The 21,709-nt window shown below is 36.5% G+C and overlaps 1 long non-coding RNA gene across 3 annotated transcripts in view; it reads right to left on the bottom strand.

Annotated features, from left to right (window-relative positions):
• The window catches only part of LOC102120185 (uncharacterized), a 67,510-nt gene that overhangs the window by 40,724 nt on the left and 5,077 nt on the right, over positions 1–21,709 (bottom strand). For 2 of the 3 annotated variants that reach the window (XR_010582634.2, XR_010582633.2), the window contains exons 3-4: positions 5,391–5,462; positions 2,458–4,271 (exon numbers count right to left, since the gene is read on the bottom strand). This is a non-coding gene — a long non-coding RNA (uncharacterized lncRNA). The remainder of the gene's footprint in view (positions 1–2,457; positions 4,272–5,390; positions 5,463–21,709) is intronic. The other variant, XR_012426694.1, reaches the window with a different exon arrangement.

The following is a 21,709-nucleotide window of genomic DNA, read 5'->3' as shown; positions in this document are numbered from 1 at the left end:
GGCGCGGTGGCTCACGCCTGTAATTCCAGCACTTTGGGAGGCCGAGGCGGGAGGATCATGAGGTCAGGAGATTGAGACCATCCTGGCTAACATGATGAAACCCCATCTCTACTAAAAATACAAAAATATTAGCCAGGCATGGTGGCGGTCACCTGTAGTCCCAGCTACTCAGGAGGCTGAGGCAGGAGAATGGCGTGAACCCAGGAGGCAGAGCTTGCAGTGAGCCGATATCATGCCACTGCACTCCAGTCTGGGTGACAGAGCGAGACTCTGCCTCAAAAAAAAAAAAAAAAAAAAAATTCCAAAACAAGTTTAAGAACTTATATTACACAAAAAGTTTACCTACAACATTTATCTCACTTACATGTACTCATTTTATTCATTTTTAAGTTCTAGTTACTTTTGAAAACTGTGATACTAGACACAGCTTGTCCTCATTTAAAGTTAGCTATTTCCTTGTTAACCATTTTTTTTAATAGTCAGTGAACATCAAATACTCACCTAGTTAAGAACTTTAACATTAACTACACAGGTATTTTTGGCAATAACGCAGAAGATTCAGCTAACAGCATTAAATTAGTCTCATTTGTCAAAGAAGTGACATACACCAAGGTTAGTTCATTTTGGCTGGGTTTATCATTTTATAATGTTCTATGCCAAACCTTAATACCTCAAAATATCTAGCAGAGACAAATATAAACCCAGACAAAGATGTATGCTGACAATTCTGAAGATAGTTCTATTTATATTTTATCAATAATTTTAAAACCAGATTGTTTATTAAAGGTTTACTTATGTCATGGGGACTTGAAAAATACTTTGGACTCACTTAATTTATGAGTGCTCTTTCATTTGTAAGCCAATTTGGTAGATACAACATTTAACATAATAAATGTACATACATAAATACATACAGAATGTATACACACATAAAAACAAAGATCCAATGGCTTTTATTTCAGAACTGTAGCCATGAGATAGCTGTACAAACTCACCAGTTTACATAGCTACATATTTTTTTTTGCCCCAGTAGGCAATCCAATGAAGGCTGTGAACCAAACTTTTTGGTAAAGCCATTTCCACTTTTTAGTAAAGCCATTTAATTTTTGATGACCAAACTTCCCCAGACTCTAAAGAACACTGGAGCCAAACAGCACCACAGAAGGATATCACTTGGACCCTAACAAGGAGGCCCAACCATGCTTAGAACAGCAACATAAAAACCTGAATACATAGAAATTCATCTCACTTTTTAATTCAACAGCAAACTCCAAACTCCAAAGAATACTGGGGCCAAACAGCATTGCAAAACAAATATCAGTTTAGCAAATTCTAATTTCCCATAACTTATATTCACACCCACCCACCCACCCACACACACACACACACACAAAATAACCAAAACACAGTTCAACTTCTGCAGCAACAGACAATCCCCAAGAGTGTCCAAACTGTAACAGTCACGGTGCATTCCTCTCAATATGTTGGGCTTTTTCAACCTTGAAATGGAAATTCCTTCAGAATTTTCCAAATTCAGAGAAGCAGATAGCACTATGTGGTAGCCACAAAACACACTCACTTGTCTGGACACACACACAACACACAATTACGAACAAGCCCCCAAGTGTCCATACTGAAACAGTCAGAGTGCTTCTCTCTGTCAGTCAGCTGGGCTTGTTAGCCTGCAAGTGGAAATTCCTTTAAAATTTTCCAAACTGAGAGCAGCAGATCTTGTCTGGACGCAAAACACTGCTCAGGAGGGCTTCTGAGGCTCCCAGCCCATGGCAGCTGAGCCACAAGCAACAGGTTTCTGTCAGGGAACCAAAATCTGTTACTGAAACCCAGGGGTTCAGTCTTGGTCCCGCTGCTTGCAGTACAGAAAGCCAATCACTAAGACAGTGATGATTGCCAAGGAAGAAGGCTTTAATCAGGGGCTGCAGTAGAGGAAATGGGATATCAGTCTCAAATCCATCTCTCTGACTGACTAAACTTAGAGGGTTTATATAGCAGGGAAGAAATGTAACTATGTGTGGGAACATAGGCACTCGAGAGGGGTAGGAAGGAATCATGACAAATGCAGGGCCTGGCATCTCACTGTCTGGATGTGATAAGCTGGTGAGTTTTACTTGTTTGATACCTTTTGAGAGTCCTGAGGGTCTTTTCCAGAGGAAAGAACTCAGATAAAACAAGTGCACTTTTCAAGTTTTAAGACTAGAAATGTCGATTTCTATGTTAATTAAAAAATTTTTTTGATGGCCTTAATAGGTCCGTTTCAAAAGAAAAAAAATTTCCATTACAATTTTCAGTTTGTTGCTAAAGACTGACTGTAGCTTAACATGAGAGCTGCAGACATGTTGGAGATTTTGTAGGCACTCTTCTGCTATTCATCATGAAACTCCATAAGGCACACAGAAGTTAGTCTGAGCAATGAGTAAAAGGCAGGATAAGACCACCTACCTGGTACAGGCCTGGAAGAAGGTAGCAGCCGCCACAAGGGAAGAGGCAAAAAGCCTTGACCAAACTCTTTGCTTCTGAAGACAAAAGCCTAAAATAGAAAGTGAAAGGGCAACAAATACGGAGGACAACAAGGTATAGTGTTATTGTTTTTATTTTTTAAAGTATGTAAAGGTAAAAAAAAAGATAATAAAATAAAGCCTGGGCGACAGAGTGAGACTCCATCTCAAAAAAAAAAAAAAAGGTAATACAAAATGAACTATATAGGTACAAATCCAACAGAATGTGTTCAAGAGCTTCATACTAAAAACTATAATAGGACAATAAAGCAAATTAAAGGAGATTTAAATAAAAGGAGCTATACACCATTGTCATTATGAGAAGTAACACTGTCAATTTTTCCATAAATGATGTAAAGATTTAACACAATTTCCCTAAAATCCTATCAGTATTTTGGCCAAAATCAATAAGTTGGTTCAAAATGTACATGGAAATGAAAATAAACTTGAATAGCCAATATAATTCTGAAAATAAAAAAATGATGTTTCTTGCCCCAGGCTGGTGAGGCCAATACCTGTATCTTTCAAAGTTTTTAGCCATACCTGCCCAGAAAGTTGTCCAGCCCTGGGAGGACTCCATGTCAGGCAAAGCAAAGGGAGGACTTTGCACATGGATTTGAGGAGTCACCAGGCAGACTGACGCTTCAAGTACAATTCTTTCAGAATATGGTCTATTTCCTGGATTAAGAAATTATGACATATATACACCATGGATGGAATACTGCATGGAATACTATGCAGCCATAAGAAAGAATGAGTACATATCCTTTGCAGGTACATGGATGAAACTGGAAACCATCATTCTCAGTAAACTACCACAAGGACAGAAAACCAAATACCACATGTTCTCACTCATTGGTGGGTGAGAACAATGAGAACACTTGGACACAGGGTGGGGAACATCACACACCAGGGCCTGTCAGGGAGTGGGGGCCTGGGGGAGGGATAGCATTAGGAGATATAACTAATGTAAATGACGAGTTGATGCATGTAGCAAACCAACATGGCACATGTATACCTATGTAACAAACCTGCACAATGTGCACACGTAACCTAGAACTTAAAGTATAATTAAAAACAAACAAATAAAAGAGTCTGCTTCCTCTGGCACTGGTTGAGGAAATAGAATTCCAGCTGCCATCCTCACTGCTGCTATCAACCTTGTGCGTGGAGTTTGGTAGTCAGGCTATTTAAACCAGGACAGTGCACAAAGCAACAGCTTCTGTTTTCAAGACATCCCCTGTTTGTGGTAAGGTTTCAAATAGATTCCAGTGTTCTGGAAAGTCACTTCTGTTGATTCTTGCCAGTTCATTAATTACATTGAGGAGGGACTGAGCTCTGGACTTTCCCATTTTGCCAATTTTGGTAACACTACCTCCGTAATTAGCTTTCTTAATCACCTTATTCTTCTCTTTTTATACCAGTAATGGTAAATATGCGTTGGTTTGTTTATGTTTTACCCCTCCATAAGCATAACACAAGTCTTGTGACTCTGTTTATTTTTCTGTTCTGTCTTCAACTGTGCTTGGCAATAATAATGTCAATTATGGATATTTAAAATCGATAAGAAATGAAAATAGGCAACGGAAGATCATAAAAAACTGTAGCACTAAACTTGCTTGGTTGTCCATGGAAGATGTACTCTTTAAGGTGTGGCTTTCCTCCATTCAGTCAGGTCTCACTGATCCGGTTTCCAAGTGATTCTGCAATTCTACTGGGCCTTGTTTTCACACGAATCCAGGGAGAGGAAAATGAGAGCTGTAAGAGACACACTAGTTCATAAAAGCCTTTTCCCTATAGTAACACGCATCCCTTCCATTTCGGTTTCACTCAGTTACATGTCTGGCAAATAGTTCCAAAGAGTGAATGGATTTTGGTAAACAGCTAGCAATTTCTGCCATGGGATGGTTTGAGTCAGCTTTTTTTCAGATCATTCCTGAGAAATGGTGAGTAGTTTTCCCAGAAGAGAGTAGGATGAAGTGAAAAACCAGAGAGAGAAAGTGCATGTGCAAAGACCTGGAGGCAGGAAACAGATCAGAATGCTTCATATCTGAATGAAGAGTGGTATGCCCGAAGGGAGAGTAGTGGAAATTGATGATGAAAATGTATGCAAGGGTCAGAACAAGCAGATTATTTGTACAACATTTTATAAAAGTTATAGCTTATATTTGTGCTACAAAGAAAATCCGTTTATAGAGGCTAACCAGGGAGAAAATTTATCAGCTTTGCAAATTCTAGGGATTACTTTCCTTATTGAATGGATAATTAGAGAACCTTATGTATAAACAAGAATAACCAGAAAGCTTTCACTAAGACTGTGGAGGTGAAGATAAATAAACACATGAATTAGTGATGTTTCAGAGGTAAAATCAATAGAATATGGTTGGCAAACACTTTCAACTTTAACATGAAAAAATAGGCAAATACTCGAAAAGATGACACGTAGTAATGTTCTCTGTCAGTATTTGATGTTGTTCTTTAAACAGCACCTAGTATAGAGTTCATCTTTGATAAATACATTTGAAATGAATGAGTGCGTTAAAGTACAACACTAGGGATAGAAAAGAGAAGAGTAGCTACTGTGTGTGAGCTATTTCAGCACAATATAAGAAAGAATCTTCTGAAAATTTAGAAATGTCCTAACTATTAAACTATTACTATTAAACCTTCATAATATCACCAGAGGTTGGATTATCAGAGGTTAGAAACTGAAGCACAGAGTAAAAACAACCAACTCAGAGGAAGCACTGGGAAGTTCTGCTCACAATTAATGAACAAGGAAGTTTTGTTCTAAAATGAGAATTTGAGAGCAATGAAGGCTAAATCAACACAACCCAGGGAGCATATGCTTAGAGGTTTCCACCTCTCAGTGTTTACCTGAGTTCATGTTCAGTGCACAGTGGCCATGGCGTGGTAGTGGCATATAACACATGTAAGAATCTGATATCCCTACAACAAAAATAAAACACATCTAATTTAGCATCCTGTATAGGTATTCAAAATTCTCCTTAAAACTATAATATTTGAATATACTTTAATCTAAAAGAGGCTGTGTGTTAATGATTCTACTATGACTCATTTGATGAGCAATTAACTTTTTACTTTAAAATCATACACTTTTGTATCTAACTCAACCTGAAAATTGATACACGGTATAAAAACACATTTATAGTTTAATAATTTTTTGAAAGAGTTATTAGAGTCATGATTGAAACTATTACCCACTGTGAAAATGAGAAAGATTTTTAATTAGCTTTATTGAAACTGCTTAGATTGTGATACATGATGAAAATTCTTTTTTCACTTTTGCTTGTTTTTCATATCAGAATTTGTTTAGTGGAACTCATTATATAACTAGTTCACCTCAATTGTTTAATTTTCAAAGTACATTTAACTGAAATACCTTCAGTTAGAAAAATTCTACTTTTCAAAATGAAAAATCCCCTGAAATCCAAATGGCAATTAAATAAAATAGGTCAGGATGATCCTCTGCCTTGAGGGAGAAGAATGGGTCTGAGTCAAAATATAATGGGAAAGGAAGAGATGTGACATAAAGTCAAGCAGAAGAATGTGACATGTGCTCATAACGGTTTTATCAGAAACTTAAGAGTACATTTCTTTAAGTTAGTACTCAGATACATAGATGATTAGAATTTGCTTGAACAGTAGATATTATAGCAGAGTAGTTCCATAAATTGGCAAATGGCACCAAGCATTTTCTATGTTTTTCATCTTTTTCTTTCTGCTGCAATTACAGAATTAAATTGAGCTCTTCCAGACATTGTTTGGATCAGCGGTGGGTGTGACAACTGTCAGCACATACAGCCCAGGGGTACAAACTTTGACTAAAGAGGAGGACTGGCCCCAAAATGAAACAGACAATCTTAAAAGTGGCATTTTTGTATCTGTTGATAATGGATTTCAAGGAAAACGGCTTTAATCTAAGCATCTGTCTCCTGTCAACCTCAACCACCACCATCACCTCTCTCCTGATACACATTCCCTTAGGTATAAGAAATCACAGACTTTCAAGGATTCTTCCCTTCCTAGAATATTTAGAGAAAAGAGTTACAATTTTTGCCTGTTTCTGAGTCAGCTCATTGAGGTGCCTAATTCTCCTATCTTTTCTGATTCTGAATAAGCTGCTTGGATTACTTTTGATTTTGCTGCTCTGCAAAGTCTGTATGTTGCAGTGACTTTTCTCCATAGCTCATATGCTTCCATCCTTTCAATGGCCACATTGGAGAGTTGGTGTCGAAAAACTCCCCACTTAATTAACAAATTCTAGCTCATTAGAACACCACCACCTTTAGTCTATTCTAAGTAGTAGGCTTTCAAAGAAAGGTAGAACTCAATAGATGAGAATTTCAGCATTATTCAGAATATGGCATACTTCCTCTTTTTTTGCTAGTTGCTGGAGCACATCTAGTTCTGCCATCCCTAGGCTATCAGCCTACCACTGCATATCTCCACATTACTTGGGTGACCTGTTGAATCATTCAGGCCTTCTGCTTCTTCATGCCACCCTGAGAAATACAATACAGACATTGTGAATTACACATTTTCTGAAATCTCAGTACCAATCTCTTTAGTATATCTACTTCAGCTCAAATCCAGAGCAATTCTCAATTAAAAATGCATATTAATATATATCTTAGTTAGGCTTCCCACGGAAACTAAGAACAGGTATTAATTTGGATTTCAAATAATTAAAAAATGAGACATTTTCATTTTATTCTGAACTCTTTAGTATTGTCTCATACGGAAGTCTGGGCTCTCTTTTGACTACCCAAGTAGTCTGTTACAGAAGCAGGTGACATATGTTGTTATGCTTTTGCTCTAAACCAACAATGTTCAACTGGGAGTATCAAGTGGGTAAAGGCTAAGGATGTTGCTGAACATCCAACAAAGCATAGGACAACTCTTTAAAACAAAGAATTATCTGGACCAAAATGTTAGTAGGGCTGAGGTTGAGAAATCTTGCTGTAATTAACATATGCATCCTCTGTTATAATCCTCCATATAACATGTCTAGATGCAGACCCATGTAATACAGTTGCAACTTTATAATTTTATGTATTACTTATTAGTATAAATTGATAATGAATATTTTGTTCAATTAATGATTATGTAATTAGAAATATTTTGCATATGTATACAACTTAATAGATTAAATGCTATCTTTCACATCATGATCTTATAAGTTCATTAAAAGAAGACTTAAGTAAGGTACTTTTTTCTCCATATTGAGAAAAAGAATGTTAGATGTAACTAAGCCCTAGCTAGCATTCAGTCTGTTCCCCTACTTTCTAGATACAAGAGCTAAAAAGAAGTAAAGCAGTTTTATGTTACATTGCTAGATAATATAAGTACAAAAAAAATAGAATTACATGTTTAAAATATTTTTCTTTTAAGGATCTTTTTTAAAGGATAACTGCATCCAACCCCCAGAAGCTATAAGAAATGAATATCATATCCAGCTCCTCATCCTCTTCCAAACCTATCCTAGCTTCACTAAAGAATTAGCCACAACTAATGAGAGTCACCTTAGTCTGGGAAGTTTTGTTTACCCAACCCCCACTCCTTGGATGAGGGATAGCTAATGGCTCACTATATGGACATACAAGAGCCTAGATTTCCTTTCTCAGGTGGGGGCAACTCTAGCAAGGCTTTACCTGAAACTGAATCCTTGCCAAGCTCTTTTCCCTTCCCTATTTTTTTCATTTCCTCGGTTGCAGGTTTTTCTGAAGCACACTTTATTATAAAGTGACAGGCACTTGAATACTTTTCTCAATTTGTTTCTTGGAAACCCAAACTAAGACATTTGGTACTCTCTCCTTCCCTCTGCCACACCAATATCTAGGGTTATATCACTAGGAAGCAACTGGGCAAGATTAAGGAAATAGATTACATGGCAAAGGAGCTGCAAAACTGATCAACTTGTAAAGGCAGGAACTGGGAGGGTAGGACAGGAGTGGATTCCAAGAGTGCTGGATAAAGGAAGGAAAAACAAAATTGGTTTTCCAAAGTAAGCTCTATGGATGAGCTTCTAGAGTTGGGTTACTTACTGGCTGATGAACCCCATCTCTACTCATCGCTCATTATGGAGTGTAGCTGCTAAGCCTTTACCTGTGTTAATCTGGAATGTAACACAGGTGGAAAAGAATGCCCTGTCTCAAACCATATCTCTAACATTTAAAGAGAGAAAATGACAAGATTAGGGTATCGACAAAATCATAAATATTAAATCAAGTTTAGATGCATTTGCATAATATCAATGATAGAACAATTCACTTAACTGTTTCCCTTCCTCACTTCAAATGTAGAAACTTGCCTTGCTTAAGAACTATACAAATGTCCAATAAGAAAGTATCTTGTAAGATAATGCTTCCTTCCTTGGAATCTACCTTCATCTCTTCTTTCTTAGACCAATAACTAGGGTTAAATCTCTACATGATTTTACTAGGCAAGTTCTGGATTTGCTAAAGAAAGATAAGGATCGTATACTGAAGAAGCTGTAAGACCTGGCTATCATGTGCCTGAGAGAGTAGAACTAGGTATGCCTCCTAAGGAAGTAAAATGTAAAGGTGAATGAGAGAATGTTTGTTAATATAGAGTCACTCTGCTGTGACATAGGGTTTAACGTCCTTGCAAAAATCCCAGGGTGTGTTCTATTACAGGTGGAGTAGCTCTGGGAATTTTAAGAAAAGCAATGGCTCACATTAAAGAAGTAGAGGTATGAGAACTGTCATGAAAGACTATGGAAGAGCACAAAAGGTTCTGATCGTTTTGACTGCTATCATGGGGCTACTCTGTAAGGAAAAGCCTCCAACTTTGCTGAGATTATTTTATTTATTTATTTTTTTGAGTTGGTGTCTCACTCTGTCACCCAGGCTGGAGTGCAGTGGTACAATCTCAACTCACTGCAACCTCCACCTGCTGGGTTCAAGCGATTCTCCTGCCTCAGCCTCCTGAGTAGCTGGGAATACAGGCATGCACCACCATGCCCAGCTAATTTTTTTTGGTGTTTTTTAATACAGACGCAGGTTTGCCTTGTTGGTCAGGCTGGTCTCTATCTCCTGACCTCAGGTGATCTACCCGCCTTGATCTCCCAAGTGCTGGGATTACAGACGTGAGTCGCCATGCCTGGCCGAGATTAAAATCTTTTATGCTAGAAAATTGTATTTATTAACAGTTAAAGGGATATCAGGAAAGCCTTAGGTGTTCTTTACCTAAGGTAAAAACAAACACAGTGGCGAGAGAAGCATAAACTTCCTTGAGTAGGCTTGTCATGCCTATTACTTGGTAGACCAGAACTAATGGTAGGAGATGCTATTACAGAATTAGTCATCTTGGTAGCAAATGGTATGATCAGATGTAGCAATTCAAAGGCGAGGTGGCAGCATTTACAAATAGAAATAAGGTGGGTATAATTACCATAATGAACAACAGGTTCAGAATGATAGCTGGGGCTTTTGACTTGCTAGACTCTACAGAGATGGATAGTATAATTTGGTGTTCCAGTAAGCAATATAAATAAGTAATCAATAACAGTATTGCTTATGTATAATCACAAGTGGTTAATAATGAATGAGAGTAAGACTGCACTCAATTGCTACAATGGTAGTCTTAATTCTTTCTCCAGTTTTCAGACCTATTGACTGAAAGAGAGAACTAGTCCAAGATTGGGTTCTCATGAAGAAACATCCTTTAAACACTGTAGCAAGTGCATGCAGTATTGATTATTCCAATAACTCTCCAAATGTAGTAGAGATGCAAGAACTCTGCTGGAAATGGACCCAAAACTATATTCTTAGGTAACTATACACTGAGGAAAAGGAACTTTCCGGATCTTTTGAGAACCCTTGACTACAAGGGTAGAGTTGATACCAATAACTGGAAATCCAAAGTGCTAGCATAGTTTCCCTATTGGACTAACTATATATGGGAGTCAGGTATTAAGGGAGTCTTTATGCAGGTTCATCTCACAGTGAGTCCACTAGATCCATGGACCTACCTGGTAGTAATTTGCTGAATATATAATTAGAATGCATTTACCTAGATATCGGAAAATGACTGAGGTTTCTTTCCTTACCTGAAGAGTTAGATCTATCGTAATAGAAAAAGCTAAATAGAGTACCTTACTAACGTACTGTCTTCACTATAATATGAGTAAAATAAAAATAATTGCATTCTAGGGGAATAACATAAATTAGGTTCACCCAAAAAGTCCTAAAAGATGCATGAATCTTGTCTTCTCATATTCTCATTTTGCTCACCAGTTTGGCACTTGCAAAAAACCAGATGGACAATGACAGATGTAAGTGGGATACCACAAACTTAATCAAATAGTAGTCCCAATTGCAGCTGCTGTGCTGGATAAGGAATTTTTACTAGAGCCAACCAACACAATCTTGGCCACTAGAATAAAACTTTTTCTGGACAAATGTGTTTTCCATACCCATCAGTGTGGAAAATTACATGCTATAGCATTCACATTGTAAAGACAACTCTATAGTCTTGACCCAATGCTAAGTTCATTCGTTTTCACTCTGTTACAGTACAGTGTGACAGAATCTAGACCATCTGGCATTCCTATGAACACGTCATAGATCCACTCTATCAATGCCATCATGATAATTACACCTGATGAAAACAAAACGGCATCTAATCTGAATGTTCTGGGAAGATACATGCTCTCTGGATGTTGGATATAACCCCTCCAAAGATTCAAAGGCCTGCCACTTGGGTTGAGATTTTAGGAGGTGAATTGCTGAGGACATTCCAGGACATCCCCTTTAAAGTAAAAAAAACAGGCTGTAGTACCTTGCAGTCCTTGTCTGTCTCTAAGAAAGAAGCTGAGCGGTTGGTAGATCTTCTTACCATTAGGATTTAGAATATACTTTTGAGAATACTGTTCTTACCTACTTAATAGGTGTGCAGAAGATGGGTAATTTTGAATTGAGTTCAGAGTAAGAAATGGCTCTGCAGCAGGTCTAGCTGATTATGCTGGCAACTCAGCAGTTTAGGCTATGTGATCTGGCAGACCCAAACTATGATAGATATCTATGGTAGAAGAGTGTCATTTGAAATTTCTGTCAAGTGCAAAGGAAAAGCCACATTACAGACCTCCAGATTTCTAGGGTAAAACATAAAATAGCTCTTGACATGCTACTAGTCCCTTGGAGGTTGCAGAATATCTGACCATGAGACGTCACACGACCATGCAGCCAGACCTGTCCGTCATATGCTGGCTGCTGTCAAACCCACCAACTCTCAAGCTCAGAAAGTAATCTTTCGTAGCATGGAAGTTAGTTTGCCTGCATTGGACAGAGGGCATACATAAGCTGTGTAAAGTGAACTAGCCCCCTATCCTGTGTCACCTATCCCTGCTATACTGACACCTCTTCTTCAGCTCTCATCTGTGGCCTCACAGGGGATCCCAATGACCAAGTTAGCTAAAGTGAAGGAATCAGAGCTGAGTTCTGAGATGAGACAGTTTAATATGCTGTACATGCCACAAATGGGCAGCTGTATCTTTATCCCCTCACCCAAAGATGACTCTAAATTTATTTTAGGTAGTGCACTCAGTAGTCTACCTTGTGGGAAGAGAGAAGTGGTCCCAGTAAGAATAGATATGGAATTACAAATTGCAGGAAATTGCTTAGCTGATTGGATGGTTAGGGATATGTAGTGTAGAGGCATGTGCAATGACCAGAGTGTGAAAACTTTATAGTATTCACCAGCACACACAAGAGAACACTAAGAAAAAGACATGAGATACCCAACGGTGACTTGATCAGTTGATGTGAGCATGACTCTTTCCTTGGTCATTTTGTGTGGTAGGCCTATGTACAAAGTAAATTGAGTAGCAGAAATGGAAGCTCTGCGTGGGACTAAAGTATGAGATCCTGCTTTCCAAGGTTGCTCTAGTGATGACTGCTGAAAAATGTACTACTTATAAGCAATAAAGGCTGTTGGTGAGCCCACAGAATAGCCTCACGCTTCAGGATGCTCAGTAGCCATTGGGTGGCAGGTTGATTGTATCAGATCTCTTCCATTCTGGAGTGGGGAGCTATTCATTCTGTGAATATCTACAAGATTCACACATATCCTGGCTATATATTTTCTCTCCCCTCAGGACTTCCCATAGCACACTATCTAAGCACTAATGGAGTGTGCAATTAATTGAAAAACAATGATGCCAAGATAATAGTTTTGTGGAAGAGGACTTGAGACAGTAGTCGCAAGACCATCAGGTGCATTGGCCATCCTGACAGGATCGTGAAATGATTTTTTTTCCATATTAACAATTTTTATTTGTTAAATTCAGTGGGATCACGTATAGTCACATTGTTGTGCAACCATTATTACCATCCAGCTCTAGAACTTCAGTATCTTTCCAAGCTGGAACTGTATTCCCATTAAAAAATAATTCCCCATTGCCCCTTCTCCCTGTCTTAGCAGCAACCATTCTATTTTCTATCATCACAAATTAGACTATACTAGATATCTCATACAAGTGGAATTATACCATATTTGTCTGTTTGTGATTGTCTTATTTCAGTTGGAATAATGTTTTCAGTGTTGTGCCATATTGTACCATGTGTCAGAATTTCCTTCCTTTTTAAAGTTGAATAATATTCCATTTTATGCACAGGTCACATTTTGTTTATCCATTCAACTGTCAATGGGCATTTGGGTTGTTTCCAACATTTAGCTATTTTTTAAAAAGCTGCTGTGAGAATGGTTATACTAACACTATCTTTTTGAGTTTCTATTTTCTTTGGGGTATGTATTTCCAGAAGTGAAAATCTAAATCATATGTTAAGTCTGTGTTTAAGTTTTTGAGGAACTGCCATAAAGTTTTTCATAAACATTGCACCATTGTATATTAACTTCAGCAATCACAAGTGTTCTCTACATCCTCAGCTATACTTGGTATTTTCTCTGCTTTAAAATTATTATTGTTTTTAATTGGCACATAACATTACACTTGTACATAATTATGGGGTACAGAGTGATATTTCATTTCATTTATACAGAATGCAATGATCAAATCAGGGCAAATAACTTACTCATCACCTCAAACATTTATAATTTCTTTGTCTTGAGAATATTCAAAATATTATCTCATAGCTATTTGAAATAAACCATAAATTATTGTTAACTAAAGTCACCAACAGTGTTTTAAAACACTACAAGTTATTCTTCCTATCTAGCTGTAATCTTGTATCCTTTAGCAAACCCTTCCCTATCCCCAACTCCCTAATCCCTAAAAACTCTCTACTTCTACAACATCAACTTTTTTAGCTTCCCCAATATCATGTGGTATTTTTTTTTTTCGGTACCTGCTTTATTTCACCTAACATAATGTCCTCTAGGCTCATGTATGTTGCTGCAAATGATATAATTTCATTATTTTTATAGGTGAAAAGTGTTCTATTATGTACCAAATTTCTTTATACATTCCTCTGTTGATGGACACTGAGTTCGATCCTGTACCTCAGTTATTGTGAATAATACTGCAATGAACGTGAGAGTACAGGCATCTCATCAACATACTGATTTCCTTCCCTTCGAATACATATCACTGACGATAAAGATCATATGACAGCTTGAAGATGATACCCTTTAAGAATGATGTTTTACATGGTGAAACCCTGTCTCTACTAAAAATGCAAAAATTAGCTAGGCATGGTGGCACACGCCTGTAGTCCCAGCGACTCGGGAGGCTGAGGCAGAAGAATCACTTGAACCCAGGAGGTGGAGGGTGCAGTGAGCCAAGATTGTGCCACTGCGCTCCAGCCTCGTGACAGAGTGAGACTCTGTCTCAAAAAAAAAAAAAAAAAAAAAAAAAAAAAAAAAAAAAGATGTATTAGGCCATTCTTGTATTTCCATAAGAAAATATCTGAGCCTGAGCCTGAGCCTGGGCAATTTATGAAGTAAAGAGGTTTAACTGGCTCACAGTTCTGCAGGCTATAGAGGAAATAGTATGCTGGCATGTGCTCAGCTTCCAGAGAGGCCTCAGGGAGCTTTCAATCATGATGGGAAAAAATGTGGGAGTAACCATATCACATGGCAGAAGCAAGAGCAAGACAGAGTGTGGGGGAGGTCTCTCTACACTTTTAAACAAACAGATTTTATGTGAAATCACTCACTCTCCTGAAGACAGCTCCAAGCCACGAGAGATCTGCCTCAATGATCCAAACACCTTACACCAGGCCCCACCTTCAACATTGGAGGTTACATTTCAACATGAGATTTGGGGGGATAAATATCCAAACCATATCAGATGGTGAGTGACACTTCAGAATCCTTTTATATTTTAAACTGAAACCCATTATCTGGTATTGTGTCTGCAATAGGTAGAATGGATCTGGGAACTAAGGAATATAAATAGGAATGACACTATCAATCATCACTCCTTGTGACTCATATGGTAACTTTGTACAATCCATCCCCAAACATTTTGGCTCTGTGAGATTAGAAATCCTGGTTTTCTGAGCAGAGGCACCACAAACACATTAATTCTATCTCCAAACTTAAAACCCCAGCTTTCACTTGGTCATTTGATGCTTTTTGTATCAGTAGATCAACAGGCATGAAAGAAATATCAAGCTGGAAGAATTATTGGAAATAAACTTATGAGAAGTTAGTACTGTTGCAATGGTATAGGAAGGGAATATGCCTGGAACTTAGTTTAATGTGCTAAGGTGTATCTTTTTGTACTTCCAGGTTCCGTTTTAATTATAAATGAACAAATATAGCAACCACAGCTGGGTAAGCGCATGTGAAACCAGGGACACAGACAATTCAGAAATGAAAGTCTGCTTTATCCCAACAGACAGGGTACCTAGATCAGCAGAAGTGCTATATATAACGGGAGGGAAACATTTTGAATGGATGTTCCAGGATGGAGATGATGAGTAATAGTCCTGAAACTAGAAATAGCTTTAGCAACAGGGAGTGCAATTCATTCTGTTATGCCTCTTCTTTTAAGTTTCTCCAGAAGCAAAAAAAAAAAAAAAAAAAAAAAAAAAAAAAAAAAAAAAAAAGAATTAAATGGTACAAAGGTTGGAGACAGTAGATTGAAGTTGTCTCCTCCAGATCCCTTTTGCCAGGTCAGTTTATTTGTCTTCTAGTTGCTAGTGAGTGTTGGCAGTTAATAACTCACAGTTGCTTCGGTTCTCCAGAGAACTGACCTAACTGGCACTGCCTTGCAAAGAGTAGCATGCTTTCTTTCTTAAGAGTTGACCCACAGCTAATTATGAATTATAAGAGGTACAAACAACTATATCCATTGATTCAACTGAAGTACATTTTTATGTTGCAGAATCTACCCTTAGAGTAGCCTAGGCTTAGAATTTAATGGAGAGCACAACCATGCTAGTCTCTTTAATTTTCTCTATTCTGCTTCATTTCGCTCATTACAAGTTTTTCCTAAACAGGACTTAAAGCTGCATGTGCATTTCATTTCTTTTCCTTCACATATATACCCATAAATCCTTGAAGTTTTATGTGCACTTCAATTTCTGACTCAGCCTCTACCTCTAAGGCATCCATCACAAGACCACCTGACTTTAAATCTTTATATTAACCCCTATTTCATTAGTACCCTGAGTCCAAAATGATCTAACTTATGTCTTGACTATAAGTTAAAATTTTTATATTTACCTTCCATTATTAAATTAACTTATATGATATAAACATTTAAATAGGAGATTCATGTCAGAATATTTTAAAAACTCTAAATTATTCACTTCTTTTGATCGAATTGCCAACAATGACTGATCTTGTATATAAACACATAGATAGATGATTGGTAAATGATAGAAATAGACATGTATATTAATATACCAAATGCAAATCATAATTATAATTGCATATTAAAACTATTTTGGGAAAAATTTCTGCCTTATGTTTAAAATTAAGTGTGTATGGACAATCCAGTTGATTCAACTAAAATAGAATTTCCTTGTAAAGTTCTTCTTGGAGTAATCCTTAGACAATGCTTAAAATATATTTAGCATTTAATGTTCTATTTAGGTTTTCTATTTCTTGGTTTTACTGTAACTCCTAATTTTTACCAATATGTATGCCACTACAAAATTGTCAATTTCATCTTGTTACTTTGAAACTTATTTTAGCTTTATTATATTTACTTCTATTTCTTCATGGTGGATGTGTATTTGTGGGGTGTGTGTATATGTGGCTATATTTGTAATGTTTTGTATCTGAAAGTATTAACAGTTCCTGTTGAATAAATTGGTCATTTCAAAGTCTTCGATTTTTAGTTTTTTTTGAATTTTGACTTCATAGATTTTCACTTTCATTATCAATGTTTTTCTTCTATCCCTTAAGCTAACTTTTAATTATTTTTCAACTTTTCACAGTGGTGGTTGCTATACACAATTCTATTTATTAATGACAAAAAATTAAAATAATTTTTATCTAATGATGAATGTATTTATTATGCTATACATATTTGCTTTTATATTTTATCTGTGATTAAGACTTATTTAGAAGACTGAATAAAATAATAAAACCAGATTTTTAAAAATTCCTTATTTATATTCATTATAATATAGTTTCATTGCATTCTAATTATAGGTTACAGTCTGTATGATTTCTGATTTTGGAATATGTATATATTTATAGATATTTTTCTATTTTGTAAGCCAATTCTTACTTTTGCTACAATGTTTCATTTATGTATTTTATTTTTTTACTTGAAGGGCGCAATGCATTTTAATTGCATACATAAAAATTCAAGTGATATTAATTTTTAAATTAAATCAACCTTGTTTTTAATTTTATTTAAAACTGTGCATTTCTATTTTTAGGCAACAAATGGGTCAAGCTCTGAGAATAATGACTGTGGATATTTCTGTTACTAGTATCACTATGCTTGGCCTTTGTTAACATTAACTCATTAAAATACATATTTTTTCTTCCTTTCAATCTTTAGATATAATTTTATTTTTAGTTAAAATTTCTTGTAAATAGCGAAAAGATAAGTTTAAATTTGCTAAATTTGATTCCTTAACAAGGAAAAAGAACACATTCATGTTTAAGGTGGTAAATAAGATTTTAGTTTTTATTTTTGCTATTTCATAAAATGGTTTATGCTTGTTAGGCATTTTTTTTTGTCAATTGTATTTTTTGTAGTATGTACATCATATTATATTTGCATTCTATTTTTAGCTACCCTACATTTTTACATGGACATATTTGAAACTATGTAATTTTATCGATATCAAGACTTAGTTTTACTATGTAATTCCATTCCCAGCACGTTTTATTATAGCAAGTTGATATGGTTTGGATTTGTGTCCCCACCCAAATCTCACCTTGAATTGTAATCCCCTTAATTCCCATATGTCAAGGACGGGACCAGGTGGAGATAATTAAATGATGGGGGTGGTTTCTCCCATGCTGTTCTTGTGATAATAAGATAGTCTCATGAGATCTGGTGGTTTTATAAGTGTCTGGCATTTACCCTTCTTGCACTTCTCCTCCTTGCCATCATGTGAAGAAGAACGTGCTTGCTTCTCCTTCTGCCATGATTGTAAGTTTCCTGAGGTCTCCCCAGTCATGCAGAACTGTGAGTCAATTAAACTTCTTTTCTTTATACATTACCCAGTTTCTGGCAGTTCTTTATAGCAGCTTGAGAACAAATAATACACAAGTTCATGAGTTAATGGTCTTTGTCAGATTGTGAACTCTGGGAACTTGAATTGTGCATTATTTGTCTTTCATTCCCCAATGTCAGAACAGTTTACCACACAGGCTCAACTCAAGGTGATAATAGTTGTGATGGTTAATACTGTGTGTCAACTTGATTGGAGTGAAGGATACAAAGTACTGATACTGGGTGCATCTTTGAGGGTGTTGCCAAAAGAGATTAACATTTGAGTCAGTGGGCGAGGGAAGGCAGATTCACCACTAATCTGGTGGGCACAATCGAATTAGTTGCCAGTCAATATAAAGCAGGAAGAAAAATGTGAAAAGGAGAGAGTGGCCTAGTCTCCCAGCCTACATCTTTCTCCCATTCTGGATGCTTCCTGCCCTCGAACATGGGACTCCAGTTTCTTCAGTTTGGGACTTGGACTGGCTCTCCTTGCTCCTCAGCTTGCAGACAGCCTATTGTGGGACCTTGTGATCATGTAAGTTAAAACTTAATCAATACCCCTTTACATATACATACATACATACATACATATATATATGTGTCTCCTATTAGTTCTGTCCCTCTTAAGAACCCTTACTAATAACATAGTAAATAGATTATTTCCTAGATTCTATTGCACTGATTTTCAACTCTCTTTCAGAGACATGTCTGCTTTAGTGCCCCTTTTGACTCACTAATGTAAGGCTTCTCACTAACTGATCTTGCTAGGGAATACATTACCATGATTACTCATTCATTCCCTGTATTGTTCTTATTCTTCCTATAACGTTTCCCTAGTTCAACTATTATTTGAACGACAGACTGTCACCTCATTTGTAGTTAGAGTCTGTTTATCCATTGCAAAAAATTGGATATTTATGTTGCCCCAAAATTCATATATTGGAATTTTAACCCCCAAGGTATTAGGAGGTGGAACCTTTGGGAAGTGATTAAGTCATGACGGCAGAGGACTTATTAATGAGATTTTAGAGCCTTTACAAAAGAGACACCAGAGGGATCCCTTGCACCTTTCACTATGTGAGGTTACATTAGAAGACTGCTATCTACAGGAAATAGGTCCTGCCCAGGACTTCTCAGCCTCTAAAATTGCACTTAATTAATCTTGCACTTCTTAGCCTCTAAAATTGTGAGAAATAGATTTCTGTTGTGCGCAGTCCTAATTAGCAAAAAGGAGTCAGGCTGGTAACACCAAGGAAAAGAAAAAAAGAATGCAGATAAGCTAAGTCTGCCTTTCTTCATGGTCCAGAACGCATAGCCCTCCTGCACAAATAACTCACAATCTCCCAGACCAGTTATTGCTAGACCCTCAGGTGATATAAAAACTGCAAGTTAACTTGCTACAACCTTGGCATTATCAATACTGCACAAAGCCCTCCTCAGCACATAGCACAGACACCATCCTATAAAAATCCCAGCAAGCCTTTGTCTCTTTGCAGTCAGCTCCTCACTTGCTGGCCTGCCTGTTGCTTCCTTGAAATGTATGTTTATACTTTCTCTAATAAATCTTCCTGAGATAGTTGCTGATTACCCATGACATGTTGTTTAAAAGCCACTCAATCTATGATATTTTTTTTTCTTGCAGCCCTAACAGACTAAGACACCCATTGTACACATTTTTAGTACTCAAAAAAATTATCTGAATCTATTCAGAGTTTAGTGAATGGTTAACTTTCAATTTTATTAAATATGCGTATACAAACATGGACATTTTGAAATTACATTCAGTAACTTACCAAAGTTGTGAAATAATCAGAATGCAGATAATTCGAGCAATGGTTATATTTCTGAAGAATATTCCAAATTTAGAATTGTCTGCATTAAAACTAAAAGTGTGCTTGGGCTGATATAAATATGTGTCTTTACTTTAAACAATTTTAATTAAAGATGATATGCAGTCAAAGAATGTGAGATCCCAATTGACTCAGGATTAAATTCTCACAGCTGCAGCTGTATGTTTGTTCCTGGACACTAAATTGATAGATAGATTTCTGTATATTCAGAAGTATGTGTTAAGACCATTCATTATGAGTTTGTGAAAATAATTAAAGAAGCTGGCAATGTTTATTCTAAAAAATAGAAATACTATAGGGCCTATAATAATTATACTCAAGTGTTTGAAGAAATTTCCTTGGAAAATTAGACCATACTACCTCAAAGAGATGAGCTAGTGATAACAATTAAAGTCCCAAAGCGGTAAAGCTTAGTTCACTACGTGGAAGTATTGTTAGTTGTCCATGATTCAAAGTGGGCAGCTTGGAAGTTTTTGGATCCCCGGTCGGTGGAAGCGATCAGAAGCTGAATGACCATTTATTGAAATGATTCAGGAATAAGAGGTGGTGTTTTCTTTCAGGTCTTTCCAATACTAAAATAAAAAACATGAGTCTATAAAATATCTTGATTCTTCTTTATTATTTTTAGCATTTTCATCTATTATTTTAAAAATTATCATAGATTTATAATATAATTATGGAGTTCTATTGAGATTACATGCTCATAAAACAGGTGAGTATACTGAAGACAGAAATACAAAAAGACCCATAGGGAGTTTTTGATATTAAATAACTTGTCCTGCTGATGTTTTTGTATTTTAGTAATGGAACATATGGTAGTTAGAACTTGGGTGACTGATGCAATGCAAGATAGATAACGCAAGTCCAATTATGTAACTTAACATTTTATCATGATTAGTTTTAACATGATTTTAACATAACCATGTTAAAATGTCAGTTACAGAATCAAAAATATGCTGTGATACACACACATATAAACAGAGAGCTCAATATAATAACAGAGGGCAGGTATTAAGGTCCTGCCTTATGGAGATATGCAAAGATACTAAAGATCACATATTGTAGCACTCTATCATTACACATTAGTAAATTTTAAGTAATTTAAGCAAGGTTACAAAAGAGAAGGTAGCAGAGCCAGAAGTAGTACCTACTCTTCTAAGAAGCAATCTGCTTTTCATTTATGTAAAGAGTTCACACATTTCTCTAAGCTACATGAGAGGTAATTTGCTATGCATGAACAGATAAACTATTACTTGCAAGAGGTGGTAAGGAGATATTAAACATATATTTTTCAAAACAGGAAAAATAACCTGAAATTTTAAAGTTACTTCTCTAAAAGTTTTGCCTTTTACTCAGTGTTCTACTTATCGTTTGCTATCTACAAAAATTTAGGCAGGTGATATTCAGAAACAATCAATAGTATATCTCCATTAAATCCTCTTTCCAAGGTCATATGATTTGACCCTCTTGGAGTTAATCTTTTCAATTCCACTAAGCTAAAACCGAAAAGTGATTTTGAATCTCTAAGGGCATACAACACCAAGAACAAATGAAAGGGAGCCCTCCCACTGCAGCAGTGCCTTGTTTTTCCAGAGTGTCTAAAGCAAGAGAACTAAAGGACAGGCCCCTAGAGTAGCTTCCAAAAGAATATTCATAGGTGTAGAAAAAAATACAATTTGCACAAACATTAAAAATCCAATCTAGAAAATCAA

Source organism: Macaca fascicularis, chromosome 17 (assembly GCF_037993035.2).
Source record: "Macaca fascicularis isolate 582-1 chromosome 17, T2T-MFA8v1.1".
NCBI lineage: Eukaryota > Metazoa > Chordata > Mammalia > Primates > Cercopithecidae > Macaca > Macaca fascicularis.
The sequence above is the reverse complement of the archived record's forward strand: the minus strand, read 5'-3'. Positions and strand labels throughout refer to the sequence as shown.